Consider the following 14,412-nt stretch of genomic DNA (forward strand, 5'->3'; position numbering starts at 1 on the left):
GCTGCTGGTGCCTCCAACGTCCCCAGAACAACAAGATGCAGGGTCCTTCAGAGGTGCGTAAGCCATCCTGTCGACCACCTCTATCCACTGCACACAAGCAGAAACAGCTCCAGTGGGCCAAACGATACATGAAGACTGACTTCCAAACGGTTTTGTTCACCGATGAGTGCCGTGCAACGCTCGATGGTCCAGATGGATGGAGTGGAGGATGGCTGGTTGATGGACACCCCATGAAAACACGGCTAAGGCGCCAACAAGGAGGAGGTGGAGTAATGTTTTGGGCTGGAATCATGGGGAGAGAGATTGTCGGCCCCTTTATGATCCCTGAAGGGGTAAAGATGAACTCCATAATCTATGTGGAGTTTCTAAAACACTTCCTGCCATGGTTCAAGAGGAAGAACCGTGCTTTCCACAGCAAGATCATTTTCATGCATGATAATGCACCGTCTCATGCTGCAAAAAACACATCTGCATCTCTGGCTGCTATGGGCATAAAAGAGGACAAACTTATGGTGTGACCACCATCTTCCCCTGACCTCAACCCCATTGAGAACCTCTGGAGCATCATCAAAAGGAGTGTATGATGGCGGGAGGCAGTTCACATCTAAGCAACAGCTCTGGGAGGGTATTCTGTCCACATGCAAAACAATTGAAGCAGAACCATCCAAAAACTGAGAAATTCAATGGACGAGAGAGTTCAGAAGCTTCTTTCGAACAAGGGGTCCTATGTGCAAATGTAACATCACCTAGAATAAAGTTTTCACTTGAAAACTGTTTGATTTTATTTTGTAATAAGCTGATGATGCTTATAACTTCACAATTGACCATTTTTTTGTTCAAAATAAAATAAAAAAGGTTGAAAACTCTGCTGTGCATAATAATTTGGAACATGCATTTTGAGTGTTTATTTTTTTTTTAAAGATACTGTTTTCATAGGCAGTTTGTTCCAAAACATTGCAATTATACTAGAATAGTGGATGACTGGAAAATAACAATGACTGCAATTCAGATAGGTAATTTAGAGAAAATAGGAGGAAATATTATTTGCATAATAATTTGGAACACAGTGTAGTGCTTTTCACTGACTACAAGCAGCCGTTGGCAGAGCTGGTATTATCTGATTGCTGGAGCTGCCGGGTGTCGGATCCCCACTGATTTGAAATTGATGACCTATGCTAGGATGCTTTTCAGTATCTTTAGCCTGGACAATTCCTTTAGGACAGTTATGGCAAGTAGAACAAATGTAACCCTTCCGTTAATGTCGATGTCTCACTGGCCATTGGGGTCTGACATCTGCCATTTAAAAATCAATACTAGCTGACCCCGACCTAAGGCAGAGCATGAAGGGAAGCCTAATAAATGAAATAGTGTTAGTTAAAAATTATTTATGCAAAAAGGAATTTACAGGGCTCTGACAGATGAAACTACTACATATAAAGAAAAGCCTTTAAAGGGGTTGTTATCCGGGACACTTAATATTTTTGTGCATGGCACTAAGAAATAACAGGCAGGTACAGTACAGACCAAAGGTTTGGACACACCTTCTCATTTAAAGATTTTTCTGTATTTTCATGACTATGAAAATTGTACATTCACACTGAAGGCATCAAAACTATAAATTAACACATGTGGAATTATATACTTAAAGTGTGAAACAACTGAAATTATGTCTTATATTATAGGTTCTTCAAAGTAGCCACCTTTTGCTTTGATGACTGCTTTGCACACTCGTGGCATTCTCTTGATGAGAGAGAGAGAGAGAGACTTTTCCCTGGGTTGGAATATGCTTCCAGGCATGCTCAGATGTAAAAACTTCATCCGTCACTGGATTCCTGCGTTTCACAGTGTGCGCAGGATCCAGTGTCCATAGGCTCCCATTCTGTGTGACGACGTATGCAGCAGGAGACGTCGGGGGACGTTTTTCCACTGCAGACAAAAACGTTTCATGGAACATTTTTTGGAAAAGGCCTCTTTCACACTTCCGTTTTTTTGTGTCCATCGTAGAGCAGCAAAATGACGGATCGACGGACGTCATGAAAATAGTGAAAAACGTGTGCGACGCATCCAGTGTAATGACGGATGGGTCGTCCACAAATTCCGGGAAAATAAATGTCTAGGGACGAGAGAGAGAGAGGGAAAGAGAGAGGAAGAGAGAGAGCGAGAGATTTTTTCCTGGGGCATGTTCAGAGGGGAAAAACTGGATCTGTTGCTGATTCCAGTGTGTGACGGTCAGCGACAGATCCTGCGTCCATAGGCTTCCATTCTAGTCAACGACGTATGCCACAGGATCCGTCGCGACACATTTTCCCGACGCAGACAAAAAACGTTACATTGAACGTTTTTTCCAGACGACGGTCCGCCAAAACACGACAGATCCGTCGCACGACGGATGCGACGTGTGGCCATCCGTCACTAATACAAGTCTATGGAAAAAAACGGATCCTGCGGGCACATTTGCAGGATCTGTTTTTTTCCCAAAACGACGCATTGCAACGGATCTGAAAAGATGAAAGTGTGAAAGTAGCCAGAGACGGGCCATCAAATTCCACAGGATCCAGTGCACGACAGACGAAACGTGTGCCCATCCGTCGTGATACGTCGCTAATACAAGTCTATGGGAAAATGCAGGATCCTGCATTTTCAAAAATCGACGTATTTCGACGGGAGCTGAAAGACGGAAGTGTGAAAGAGGCCTTACCTGTTAGTTCTTAGCCCCATAGACAAAAATGATAAAAGTCGGTTGATTGGTGTCTTTCTTGAAACCCCATACACATAAAATCTTGGATAGAGGGAGCAGTTATGTATTTTTTAACTGGCAGTGGGGAGAGTGTCTGGTGGCGGCTTTTCTCCCCTGAAAGGATCAGACATATGTACAGTACAGACCAAAAGTTTGGACACACCTTCTCATTTAAAGATTTTTCTGTATTTTCATGACTATGAAAATTGTACATTCACACTGAAGGCATCAAAACTATTAATTAAGACGTGGAATTATATACTCAACAAAAAAGTGTGAAACAACTGAAATTATGTCTTATATTCTAGGTTCTTCAAAGTAGCCACCTTTTGCTTTGATGACTGCTTTGCACACTCTTGGCATTCTCTTGATGAGCTTCAAGAGTGTTATGATCCTCAGTGGCTTAGGATCACAAATCTAACCAGCTAAGGCTACGTTCACATTTGCGGTCAGCGCCGCAGCGTCGGGCGCCGCATGCGTCATGCGCCCCTATATTTAACATGGGGGCGCATGGACATGCGTTGTGCTGCGTTTTGCGCCGCATGGCCGCAAGCGTTGGACGCAAGAAACGCATCAAGTTGCATTTTTTTTGCGTCCAACTTTCGGCCAAAAAGGACGCATGCGGCGCAAAACGCAGCGTTTTAGCGTGCGTTTTGCCGCGTTTTTGTTTGCGTTGTGCGCTGCGGCGCCGACGCTGCGGCGCACAACGCAAATGTGAACGTAGCCTTAGTCAGAGATAATAGGACGAGCTCTGGGGATGTGGTAACTGGACTGACCGCAAACCTGATCCTAACCGCACACACTATAGGTAGCCGTGGAACGTTTCCTGAAATCCTAGACGTCTCTTCACGGCCTGAGAAACTGACTACCCCTAAAGAGAAAGTAAGACCTCACTTGCCTCAGAGAAATAACCCCAAAGATATAGGAAGTCCCCCACAAATAATAACGGTGAGTTAAGAGGAAAAGACAAACGCAGAGATGAAACAGGTTAAGCAAATGAGGCCCGCTAACACTAGATAGCAGAAACTAGCAAGGGATCTGTGCGGTCAGTAAAAAACCCTATACAAAAATATCCACGCAGAGAATGCGAGAACCCCCACACCAACTAACGATGTTGGGGGAGCAACTCAGCACCCCAGAGCTACCAGCAAGCAGAGATATCACATATTAGCAAGCTGGACAAAACTCATCAAATTCTAGGAAACATATTGAACACAGATGAGCAAGAATAAGCAAACAGAACTTAGCTTCTCTTGGAGAGACTGATAACGGATGTAGACAGGAGGAATCAGAATAGCACTGAATACAACGACAACAGGCAAGGAATGAAGGACCAGGTGAATTAAATAGGAAACCTGACTAGCAGATGACGAGACAGCTGATCCTAGCCAGAAACCTGCAGAATAACAAAAAGAGCCACCAGGGGGAGCCCAAAGAGAGAACTCACACAGTACCACTCACGACCACAGGAGGGAGCCCGGAAACAGAGTTCACAACAGTACCCCCCCCTTGAGGAGGGGCCACCGAACCCTCACCAGAACCCCCAGGGCGATCAGGGTGAGCCACATGGAAGGCACGAACCAAATCGGCCGCATGAACATCAGAGGCGACAACCCAGGAATTATCCTCCTGACCATAGCCCTTCCACTTAACCAAATACTGAAGCCTCCGTCTTGAAATACGAGAATCCAAGATCTTCTCCACCACGTATTCCAATTCTCCCTCAACCAGCACCGGAGCAGGAGGCTCAACAGAAGGAACCACAGGCACCACATACCTCCGCAACAAAGACCTATGGAACACATTATGGATGGTAAACGATGCCGGGAGGTCCAAACGAAATGACACAGGGTTGAGGATTTCCAAAATTTTATAAGGACCGATAAAACGAGGTTTAAACTTAGGAGAAGAAACCTTCATAGGAACATAACGAGAAGACAACCACACCAAATCCCCCACACGAAGTCGAAGACCCACACAGCGACGACGGTTAGCAAAGCGCTGAGCCTTCTCTTGTGACAACGTCAAATTGTCCACCACATGGTTCCAAATCAGCTGCAACCTATCCACCACAGAATCCACCCCAGGACAGTCAGAAGACTCAACCTGACCCGAGGAAAAACGAGGATGAAAACCAGAATTATAAAAAAAAGGCAAAACCAAAGTAGCCGAACTAGCCCTGTTATTAAGGGCAAACTCGGCCAATGGCAAAAAAGTCACCCAATCATCCTGGTCAGCAGAAACAAAACATCTCAAATAAGTTTCCAAGGTCTGATTAGTTCGCTCGGTTTGGCCATTCATCTGAGGATGGAAGGCCGACGAAAAAGATAAATCAATGCCCATCTTAGCACAAAAGGAACGCCAAAATCTGGACACAAACTGGGATCCTCTGTCAGACACAATGTTTTCAGGGATGCCGTGCAGACGAACCACATTCTGAAAAAATAGCGGAACCAAATCGGAGGAGGAAGGCAACTTAGGCAAGGGCACCAAATGGACCATTTTAGAAAAACGATCACAAACCACCCAGATGACAGACATTCTCTGAGAGACCGGAAGATCCGAAATAAAATCCATGGAAATATGCGTCCAAGGCCTCTTAGGAACCGGCAAAGGCAAAAGCAACCCACTGGCACGAGAACAGCAAGGCTTAGCCCGAGCACAAGTCCCACAGGACTGCACAAAGGAACGCACATCCCGCGACAAAGAAGGCCACCAGAAAGATCTAGCCACCAAATCTCTGGTGCCAAAAATCCCAGGATGACCCGCCAACACCGAAGAATGGACCTCGGAAATAACTCTGCTGGTCCATCTATCTGGGACAAACAGTCTCTCTGATGGACAACGGTCAGGTCTATCCGCCTGAAATTCCTGTAACACCCGTCGCAAATCTGGGGAAATGGCAGACAAAATTACCCCCTCTTTGAGGATACCAGCCGGCTCAGGAACTCCAGGGGAGTCAGGCACAAAACTCCTAGAAAGAGCATCAGCCTTCACGTTCTTCGAACCAGGAAGGTACGAGACCACGAAATCGAAACGTGAGAAAAACAACGACCAACGAGCCTGTCTAGGATTCAACCGCTTGGCCGATTCAAGATAAATCAAATTTTTATGATCAGTCAAGACCACCACACGATGCTTAGCTCCCTCTAGCCAGTGTCGCCACTCCTCAAATGCCCACTTCATTGCCAACAACTCCCGATTACCAACATCATAATTTCGCTCAGCCGGCGAACATTTTTTTGAAAAGAAGGCACATGGCTTCATCACAGAGCAATCAGAGCTTCTCTGTGACAAAACAGCCCCTGCTCCAATTTCAGAAGCATCAACCTCGACCTGGAAGGGAAGAGAGACATCTGGCTGACATAAAACTGGAGCCAAAGAAAACCGGCGCTTCAGCTCCTGAAAGGCCTCAACGGCCGCAGGAGACCAGTTAGTCACATCAGAACCCTTGTTGGTCAAATCCGTCAAAGGTTTAACCACACCAGAAAAATTAGCAATGAAGCGACGGTAAAAATTAGCAAAACCCAAGAACTTCTGAAGACTCTTAACCGACGTAGGTTGAGTCCAATCATGAATAGCCTGGACCTTGACTGGGTCCATCTCAATAGAAGAAGGAGAAAAAATAAAGCCCAAAAAGGAAACTTTCTGGACTCCGAAGAGACATTTGGAACCCTTCACAAATAAGGTATTGGCACGCAGGACCTGAAATACCATCCTGACCTGCTTCACATGGGATTCCCAATCCTCTGAAAAGACCAAAATATCATCCAGATACACAATCATAAATTTATCCAGATATTCTCGGAAGATATCGTGCATGAAGGACTGAAACACAGAAGGGGCATTAGAACGTCCAAAAGGCATCACCAAGTACTCAAAATGGCCTTCGGGCATATTAAATGCTGTTTTCCATTCATCGCCCTGCTTTATACGCACAAGATTATACGCACCGCGAAGATCTATCTTGGTGAACCAACTAGACCCCCTAATCCGAGCAAACAGATCAGACAACAATGGTAAGGGATACTGGAATTTGACCGTGATCTTATTTAGAAGGCGATAATCTATACAGGGTCTCAACGAACCATCCTTCTTGGCCACAAAAAAGAATCCCGCACCAAGAGGGGACGAGGAGGGGCGAATATATCCCTTCTCCAAATACTCTTTTACATAGCTCCGCATAGCGGCATGCTCTGGTACAGACAAATTAAACAGTCGTCCCTTAGGGAACTTACTACCAGGAATCAAATTTATAGCACAATCACAATCCCTATGAGGAGGTAGGGCACTGGATTTGGGCTCATCAAATACATCCTGGTAGTCCGACAAAAACTCAGGGACTTCAGAAGGAGTAGAGGAAGCAATTGATACCAAGGGAGCATCGCCATGAATTCCCTGGCAACCCCAACTCAACACAGACATTGCTTTCCACTCCAGGACTGGATTATGAGCCTGCAACCATGGCAGACCCAACACGACAACGTCATGCAAATTATATAACACAAGAAAGCGAATCACCTCCTGATGTGCAGGAGTCATACACATGGTCACTTGAGTCCAGTATTGAGGTTTATTCTTGGCCAATGGTGTAGCATCAATTCCCTTCAATGGAATAGGGAACTGTAATGGCTCAAGGATAAAACCACAGCGCTAGGCAAATGACAAATCCATCAGATTCAGGGCAGCACCTGAATCTACAAACGCCACAAACGCCATAACAGAGTAAGATGACAGAGAGCAAATCAAAGTAACAGACAAAATGAATTTAGGCTGTACAGTACCAATGGTGACAGATTTAGCAAAGTTTTTTGTGCCCTTAGAGCATGCTGAGATAACATGAGCTGAATCACCACAGTAAAAGCACAACCCATTCTGACGTCTATGAATTTGCCGTTCAATTCTGGTCAGAATCCTATCACATTGCATAGACTCAGGTTTCTGTTCAAAAAACACCGCCAGATGGTGCACAGGTTTGCGCTCCCGCAAACGCCGATCAATCTGAATGGCCAAAGCCATTGACTCATTCAGACTCGCAGGCATGGGGATCCCCACCATAATATTTTTAAGAGCTTCAGAAAGACCTTTTCTGAAAATTGCCGCCAGGGCACACTCATTCCATTGAGTAAGCACTGACCATTTCCTAAATTTCTGACAATAGACCTCCGCTTCATCCTGACCCTGAGAGAGGGCCAGCAAAGCTTTTTCTGCCTGGTCCTCAAGATTAGGTTCCTCATAAAGCAATCCAAGCGCCAGAAAAAACGAATCCACATTAAGCAATGCAGGATCTCCTGGCGCCAGTGAGAAAGCCCAATCCTGTGGGTCGCCACGTAACAAGGAAATAATAATTTTAACTTGCTGAGCAGGATCACCCGAGGAACGAGGTTTCAAAGAAAGGAATAACTTGCAATTATACTTAAAATTCAAAAACCTAGATCTATCACCAGAAAACAGCTCAGGAATAGGTATTTTAGGCTCTAACATAGGACTATGAATAACATAATCCTGAATGCTTTGTACTCTTGCAGTAAGATGATCCACACTAGAAGTCAAACTCTGAATATCCATGTCTACAGCTAAATTCAGAGCCACCCAGAGATTAAGGGGAGGAGAGAAGCAGGACACACTGCAGAGCAGAAAAAAAAAAAATTGAACTCAGGATTTCTCTTATCCCACTTTTGCGATGCATTTAACACTTTTGGCCCTGTTGTACTGTTATGATCCTCAGTGGCTTAGGATCACAAATCTAACCAGCTAAGTCAGAGATAATAGGACGAGCTCTGGGGATGTGGTAACTGGACTGACCGCAAACCTGATCCTAACCGCACACACTATAGGTAGCCGTGGAACGTTTCCTGAAATCCTAGACGTCTCTTCACGGCCTGAGAAACTGACTACCCCTAAAGAGAAAGTAAGACCTTACTTGCCTCAGAGAAATAACCCCAAAGATATAGGAAGCCCCCTACAAATAATAACGGTGAGTTAAGAGGAAAAGACAAACGCAGAGATGAAACAGGTTAAGCAAATGAGGCCCGCTAACACTAGATAGCAGAAAATAGCAAGGGATCTGTGCGGTCAGTAAAAAACCCTATATAAAAATATCCACACAGAGAATGCGAGAACCCCCACACCAACTAACGATGTGGGGGGAGCAACTCAGCACCCCAGAGCTACCAGCAAGCAGAGATATCACATATTAGCAAGCTGGACAAAACTCATCAAATTCTAGGAAACATATTGAACACAGATGAGCAAGAATAAGCAAACAGAACTTAGCTTCTCTTGGAGAGACTGATAACGGATGTAGACAGGAGGAATCAGAATAGCACTAAATACAACGACAACAGGCAAGGAATGAAGGACCAGGTGAATTAAATAGGAAACCTGACTAGCAGATGACGAGACAGCTGATCCCAGCCAGAAACCTGCAGAATAACAAAAAGAGCCACCAGGGGGAGCCCAAAGAGAGAACTCACACAGTACCACTCACGACCACAGGAGGGAGCCCGGAAACAGAGTTCACAACACAAGAGGTAGTCACCGGGAATGGTTTTCACTTCATCAGGTTTAATAAGTGGGATTTCTTGCCTTATAAATGGGGTTGGGACTATCAGTTGTATTGTGCAGAAGTCTGGTGGATACACAGCTGATAGTCCTACTGAATAGACTGTTAGAATTTGTATTATGGCAAGAAGAAAGCAGCTAAATTAAGAAAAACAAGTGGCCATCATTACTTTAAGAAATGAAGGTCAGTCAGTCCGAAAAATTGGGAAAATTTTGAAAGTGTCCCCAAGTGCAGTGGCAAAACCATCAAGCGCTACAATTAAACTGGCTCACATGAGGACGGCCCCAGGAAAGGAAGACCAAGAGTCACCTCTGCTTCTGAGGATAAGTTTATCTGAGTCACCAGCCTCAGAAATTGCAGGTTAACAGCAGCTCAGATTAGAGACCAGGTCAATGCCACACAGAGTTCTAGCAGCAGACACACCTCTACAACAACTGTTAAGAGGAGACTTTGTGCAGCAGGCCTTCATGGTAAAATAGCTGCTAGGAAACCACTGCTAAGGACAGGCAACAAGCAGAAGATACTTGTTTGGGCTAAAGAACACAAGGAATGGACATTAGACCAGTGGAAATCTGTGCTTTGGTCTGATGAGTCCAAATTTGAGATCTTTGGTTCCAACCACCGTGTCTTTGTGCGACGCAGAAAAGGCGAACGGATGGACTCCACATGCCTGGTTCCCACCATGAAGCATGGAGGAGGAGGTGTGATGGTGTGGGGGTGCTTTGCTGGTGACACTGTTGGGGATTTATTCAAAATTGAAGGCATACTGAACTAGCATGGCTACCACAGCATCTTGCAGCGGCATGCTATTCCATCCGGTTTGCGTTTAGTTGGACCATCATTTATTTTTCAACAGGACAGTGACCCCAAACACACCTCCAAGCTGTGTAAGGGCTATTTGACCAAGAAGGAGAGTGATGGGGTGCTACGCTAGATGACCTGGCCTCCACAGTCACCAGAACTGAATCCAATCGAGATGGCTTGGGGTGAGCTGGACCGCAGAGTGAAGGCAAAAGGGCCAACAAGTGCTAAGCATCTCTGGGAACTCCTTCAAGATTGTTGGAAGACCATTCCCGGTGACAACGTTTTAAAGCTCATCAAGAGAATGCCAAGCGTGTGCAAAGCAGTCATCAAAGCAAAAGGTGGCTACTTTGAAGAACCTAGAATATAAGACATAATTTCTGTTGTTTCACACTTTTTTGTTAAGTATATAATTCCACATGTGTTAATTCATAGTTTTGATGCCTTCAGTGTGAATGTACAATTTTCATAGTCATGAAAATACAGAAAAATCTTTAAATGAGAAGGTGTGTCCAAACTTTTGGTCTGTACTGTACGTATATTCCAACTGAACGATCCTAATCTCACTTGATATCTGCCAGAGAAGAGTCAGAAGCCCCCATACACATCAGATTTTGTTAGGTTCAGTCAACTTATTTAGTGTTTATGGGGGTCTACAGCGAGGTGCATGGCGGTCTTGAGAAACATGCAGCATATCTTTCCTTCGTCATGGACTGTACAGATGAATGAATACCGCCGCCTTGCACCCGATCAGCCACTCTCTGTGATGCCTGCTCAAGCTTACTGTTTGTGAGCGATCACAATGTGTCAGCTTTGACTAAAGTGACATAAATTGTATCATTTAACGTGACACAAATGTAGCAATGATTGTATGTGTGAATGAGGAGCATGTAGTAAGCCGGGGAGAGCGTCAGATCAGGTCTGACACCGGGAAAGAGCCACAAGGAAATCTGCTCATTAGGCGAGACAATGCTAAGCTTCTGGTTTGTTTCTCTTTTGGGTTTTGGCACGGGATCTTTTCGGGTTTTACCTATGGATTTGTTCCACCAACTTCCGATACATCTTACTAAGGAATATAAAGACTCGGTGAACCCAGCAGGGCGCACCCTGCAGCCCCGACCTGGTGACGGTACGGTAAGAAACGCACAGCGATACTGAACCCAGGCGAGGCAGGTCATGTTTCTGCACATGCGTGCTCAATCTCCTTCCATCTGTGGGAAACTTGGAAACTGCCACAGAATTCTGCTTCTTTCATACTGACCACAGACTTTGGGGAGAGTGACAATGCCGGAAATATCACTACTTGGATAGGGAATGGGTAATAGGCACTGCCATCCTCTGAATTCATGTGGCTGTGCCAGCAGTCTCGGATCTTGTAGGACAGGACTATAGGTTTGACTAATTAGTAGAAGCTCAATAGGTGCTGTAAAGACTGAAAGTCAGCAAACATTACACCAGGAGGCGACCATTTTAACCTAAAGAGAATAATACTGGAAAGGAGACCAGTGAACCATGTATTATAGGGATTTTCTACATTTTCTTTGGTAAGTCATCAACATCTAATCATGGCCAGAATTATGGTAGAATTGAAAAATCCGGCACATCCATCTGATAAAATACAAGACATTTTATTTTAAAAACCATTAAAAATATTAGAGCCCCAAAATCATCAAAAACCTGTCACGTTTCTGGCGCACACAGGCGGCCATAGTCATGGGATATAGAGAAGAGTCATGGGAGCAGAATCTAAATAACAATAATGAAATAATGATGGCATTATGGAAGAAAGATACATCAGCATATATCCTAATAAATATAGAGCAGATCATTATTATATATTCTAATCAATACATACAGTGCAGATTATTATTATTATATATATCCTAATCAATAAATATAGAGCAGATCATCTATATATATAAGAGGCATCGTGATTACTCGCTAATGCCGCCCCCTGCACAGTAGCTCCGCCCCTACCACATCACCACACATAATCCCGCCCCCCACATTACCACAATTAATCCCGCCCCCCACCATATTACCACACATAATCCCGCCCCCCACCACATCACCACATAGTCCCGCCCCCCACCACATTACCACACATAATCCCACCCCCCACATTACCACACATAATCCCACCCCCCACCCCATTACCACACATAATCCCGCCCCCCACCACACATAATCCCGCCCCCACCACATTACCACATAATCCCGCCCCCCCACATCACCACACATAATCCTGCCCCCCACCACATCACCATACATAATCCCGCTCCCTACCCCATTACCACACATAATCCTGCCCCCCACCCTATTACCACACATAATCCCGCCCCCCACAACATTACCACAGTTAATCCCGCCCCCCACCACATCACCACATAATCCCGCCCCCTCACCACACATAATCCCTCCCCCCACCACATCACCAAACATAATCCCGCACCCTAAACACATCACCACACATAATCCCGCCCCCCACATCAACACATAATCCCGCCCCCTTACCACACATAATCCTGCCCACCACATCACCAAACATAATCCCGCCCCCCACCACACATAATCCCACCCCCCACCACATCACAACACATAATCCCGCCCCCACCACACATAATCCCGCCCCTCCACCACATCACCACACATAATCTCGCCCCCCACCACATTACCACACATAATCCCGCCCCCCACCACATTACCACACAATCCCGCCCCCCACATTACCACACGAGGCTCCGTCCCCACACATTACCACACGAGGCTCCGTCCCCCCCACATTACCACACGAGGGTCCATCCCCACACATTACCACATGAGGCTCCGTCCCTACACATTACCACACAAGGCTCCGTCCCCACACATTACCACACGACGCTCCGTCCCCACACATTACCACACGAGGCTCCGTCCCCCCACATTACCACACGAGGGTCCATCCCCACACATTACCACATGAGGCTCCGTCCCCACACATTACCACACGAGGCTCCGTCCTCACACATTACCACACGAGGCTCCGTCCCCGCACATTACCACACGAGGCTCCATCCCCACACATTACCACATGAGGCTCCGTCCTCACACATTACCACACGAGGCTCCGTCCTCACACATTACCACACGATGCTCCATCCCCACACATTACCACACGAGGCTCCGTCCCTGCACATTACCACACGAGGCTCCATCCCCACACATTACCACATGAGGCTCCGTCCTCACACATTACCTCACGAGGCTGCGTCCCCACACATTACCACACAATGCTCCGTCCCCCCACATTACCACACGATGCTCCGTCCCCCACATTACCACACGAAGCTCCGTCCCCACACATTACCACACGAGGCTCCGTCCCCGCACATTACCACACGAGGCTCCTGTGCGTGCCGAGCGTTAGCTGGCTGGAAACAGCTAGTTATGATTATATATCCTAATCAATAATTATAGAGCAGATCATTAGTGTATATCCTAATCAATAAATATAGAGCAGATCATTATTATATATCCTAATCAATATGGAGCAGATCATTATTATATATCCTAATCAATAAATATAGAACAGATCATTTTTATATATACTAATCAATTATTATATTATAAATATAGGGCAGATCGGTTTTATTATTCATTCCATATGGATATTTGGTATTGAGATTCCAAATCCAGAAAGCGTCTGGTAAGGCTACTTTCACACTAGCGTCGGGCCGAGGTTCCCAACGCTAGCGTTGTCTCAGCCGCACAACGGGTGCAGCGGATGCATTTTTCCAGCGCATCAGCTGCCCCATTGTGAGGTGCGGGGAAGTGCGGGGAGGTGGGGGCGGAGTTCCGGCCGCGCATGCGCGGTCGGAAAAAGCGGACCGTCGTGAGCAAAAAACGTTACATGTAGCGTTTTTTGGTCCCGACGGTCCGCCACAACACGGCGCAACCGTCGTGCGACGTGTGTCAATCCGTCGCAATACGTCGCTTAATGTTAGTCTATGGGGAAAAAACGCATCCTGCAAGCACTTTTGCAGTATGCGTTTTTTCGGCAAAACGACGCATTGTGGCGGATTGCAGTTAACGCTAGTGTGAAAGTAGCCTAAGTCAGATGGTTTTTCCAATACCTCCCCTTATAGGATGTATCACTTTTTCAATGCAATAAAAACACAATTGCAAAGTATCGCCCTTATAAGCTGTAACCACGTTTCACAGAATAAGTGCTATTGCTGTTGTGTACATTAGCGAGGTGCTCAGCGATGCGTTCCTTTAATGTTCTGGTTGTACAGCCGATGTAGCGTAAGTTACACTCAATGTAAGAGAC

General features: G+C 45.8%; 1 protein-coding gene across 1 annotated transcript in view; it reads right to left on the minus strand.

Moving 5' to 3' along the window:
* The window catches only part of JPH1 (junctophilin 1), a 183,765-nt gene that overhangs the window by 40,847 nt on the left and 128,506 nt on the right, over positions 1-14,412 (minus strand). The gene's annotated exons all lie outside the window — the stretch shown is intronic.

This window comes from Ranitomeya variabilis, chromosome 6 (assembly GCF_051348905.1).
Source record: "Ranitomeya variabilis isolate aRanVar5 chromosome 6, aRanVar5.hap1, whole genome shotgun sequence".
In the NCBI taxonomy this organism is placed as follows: Eukaryota; Metazoa; Chordata; class Amphibia; order Anura; family Dendrobatidae; genus Ranitomeya; species Ranitomeya variabilis.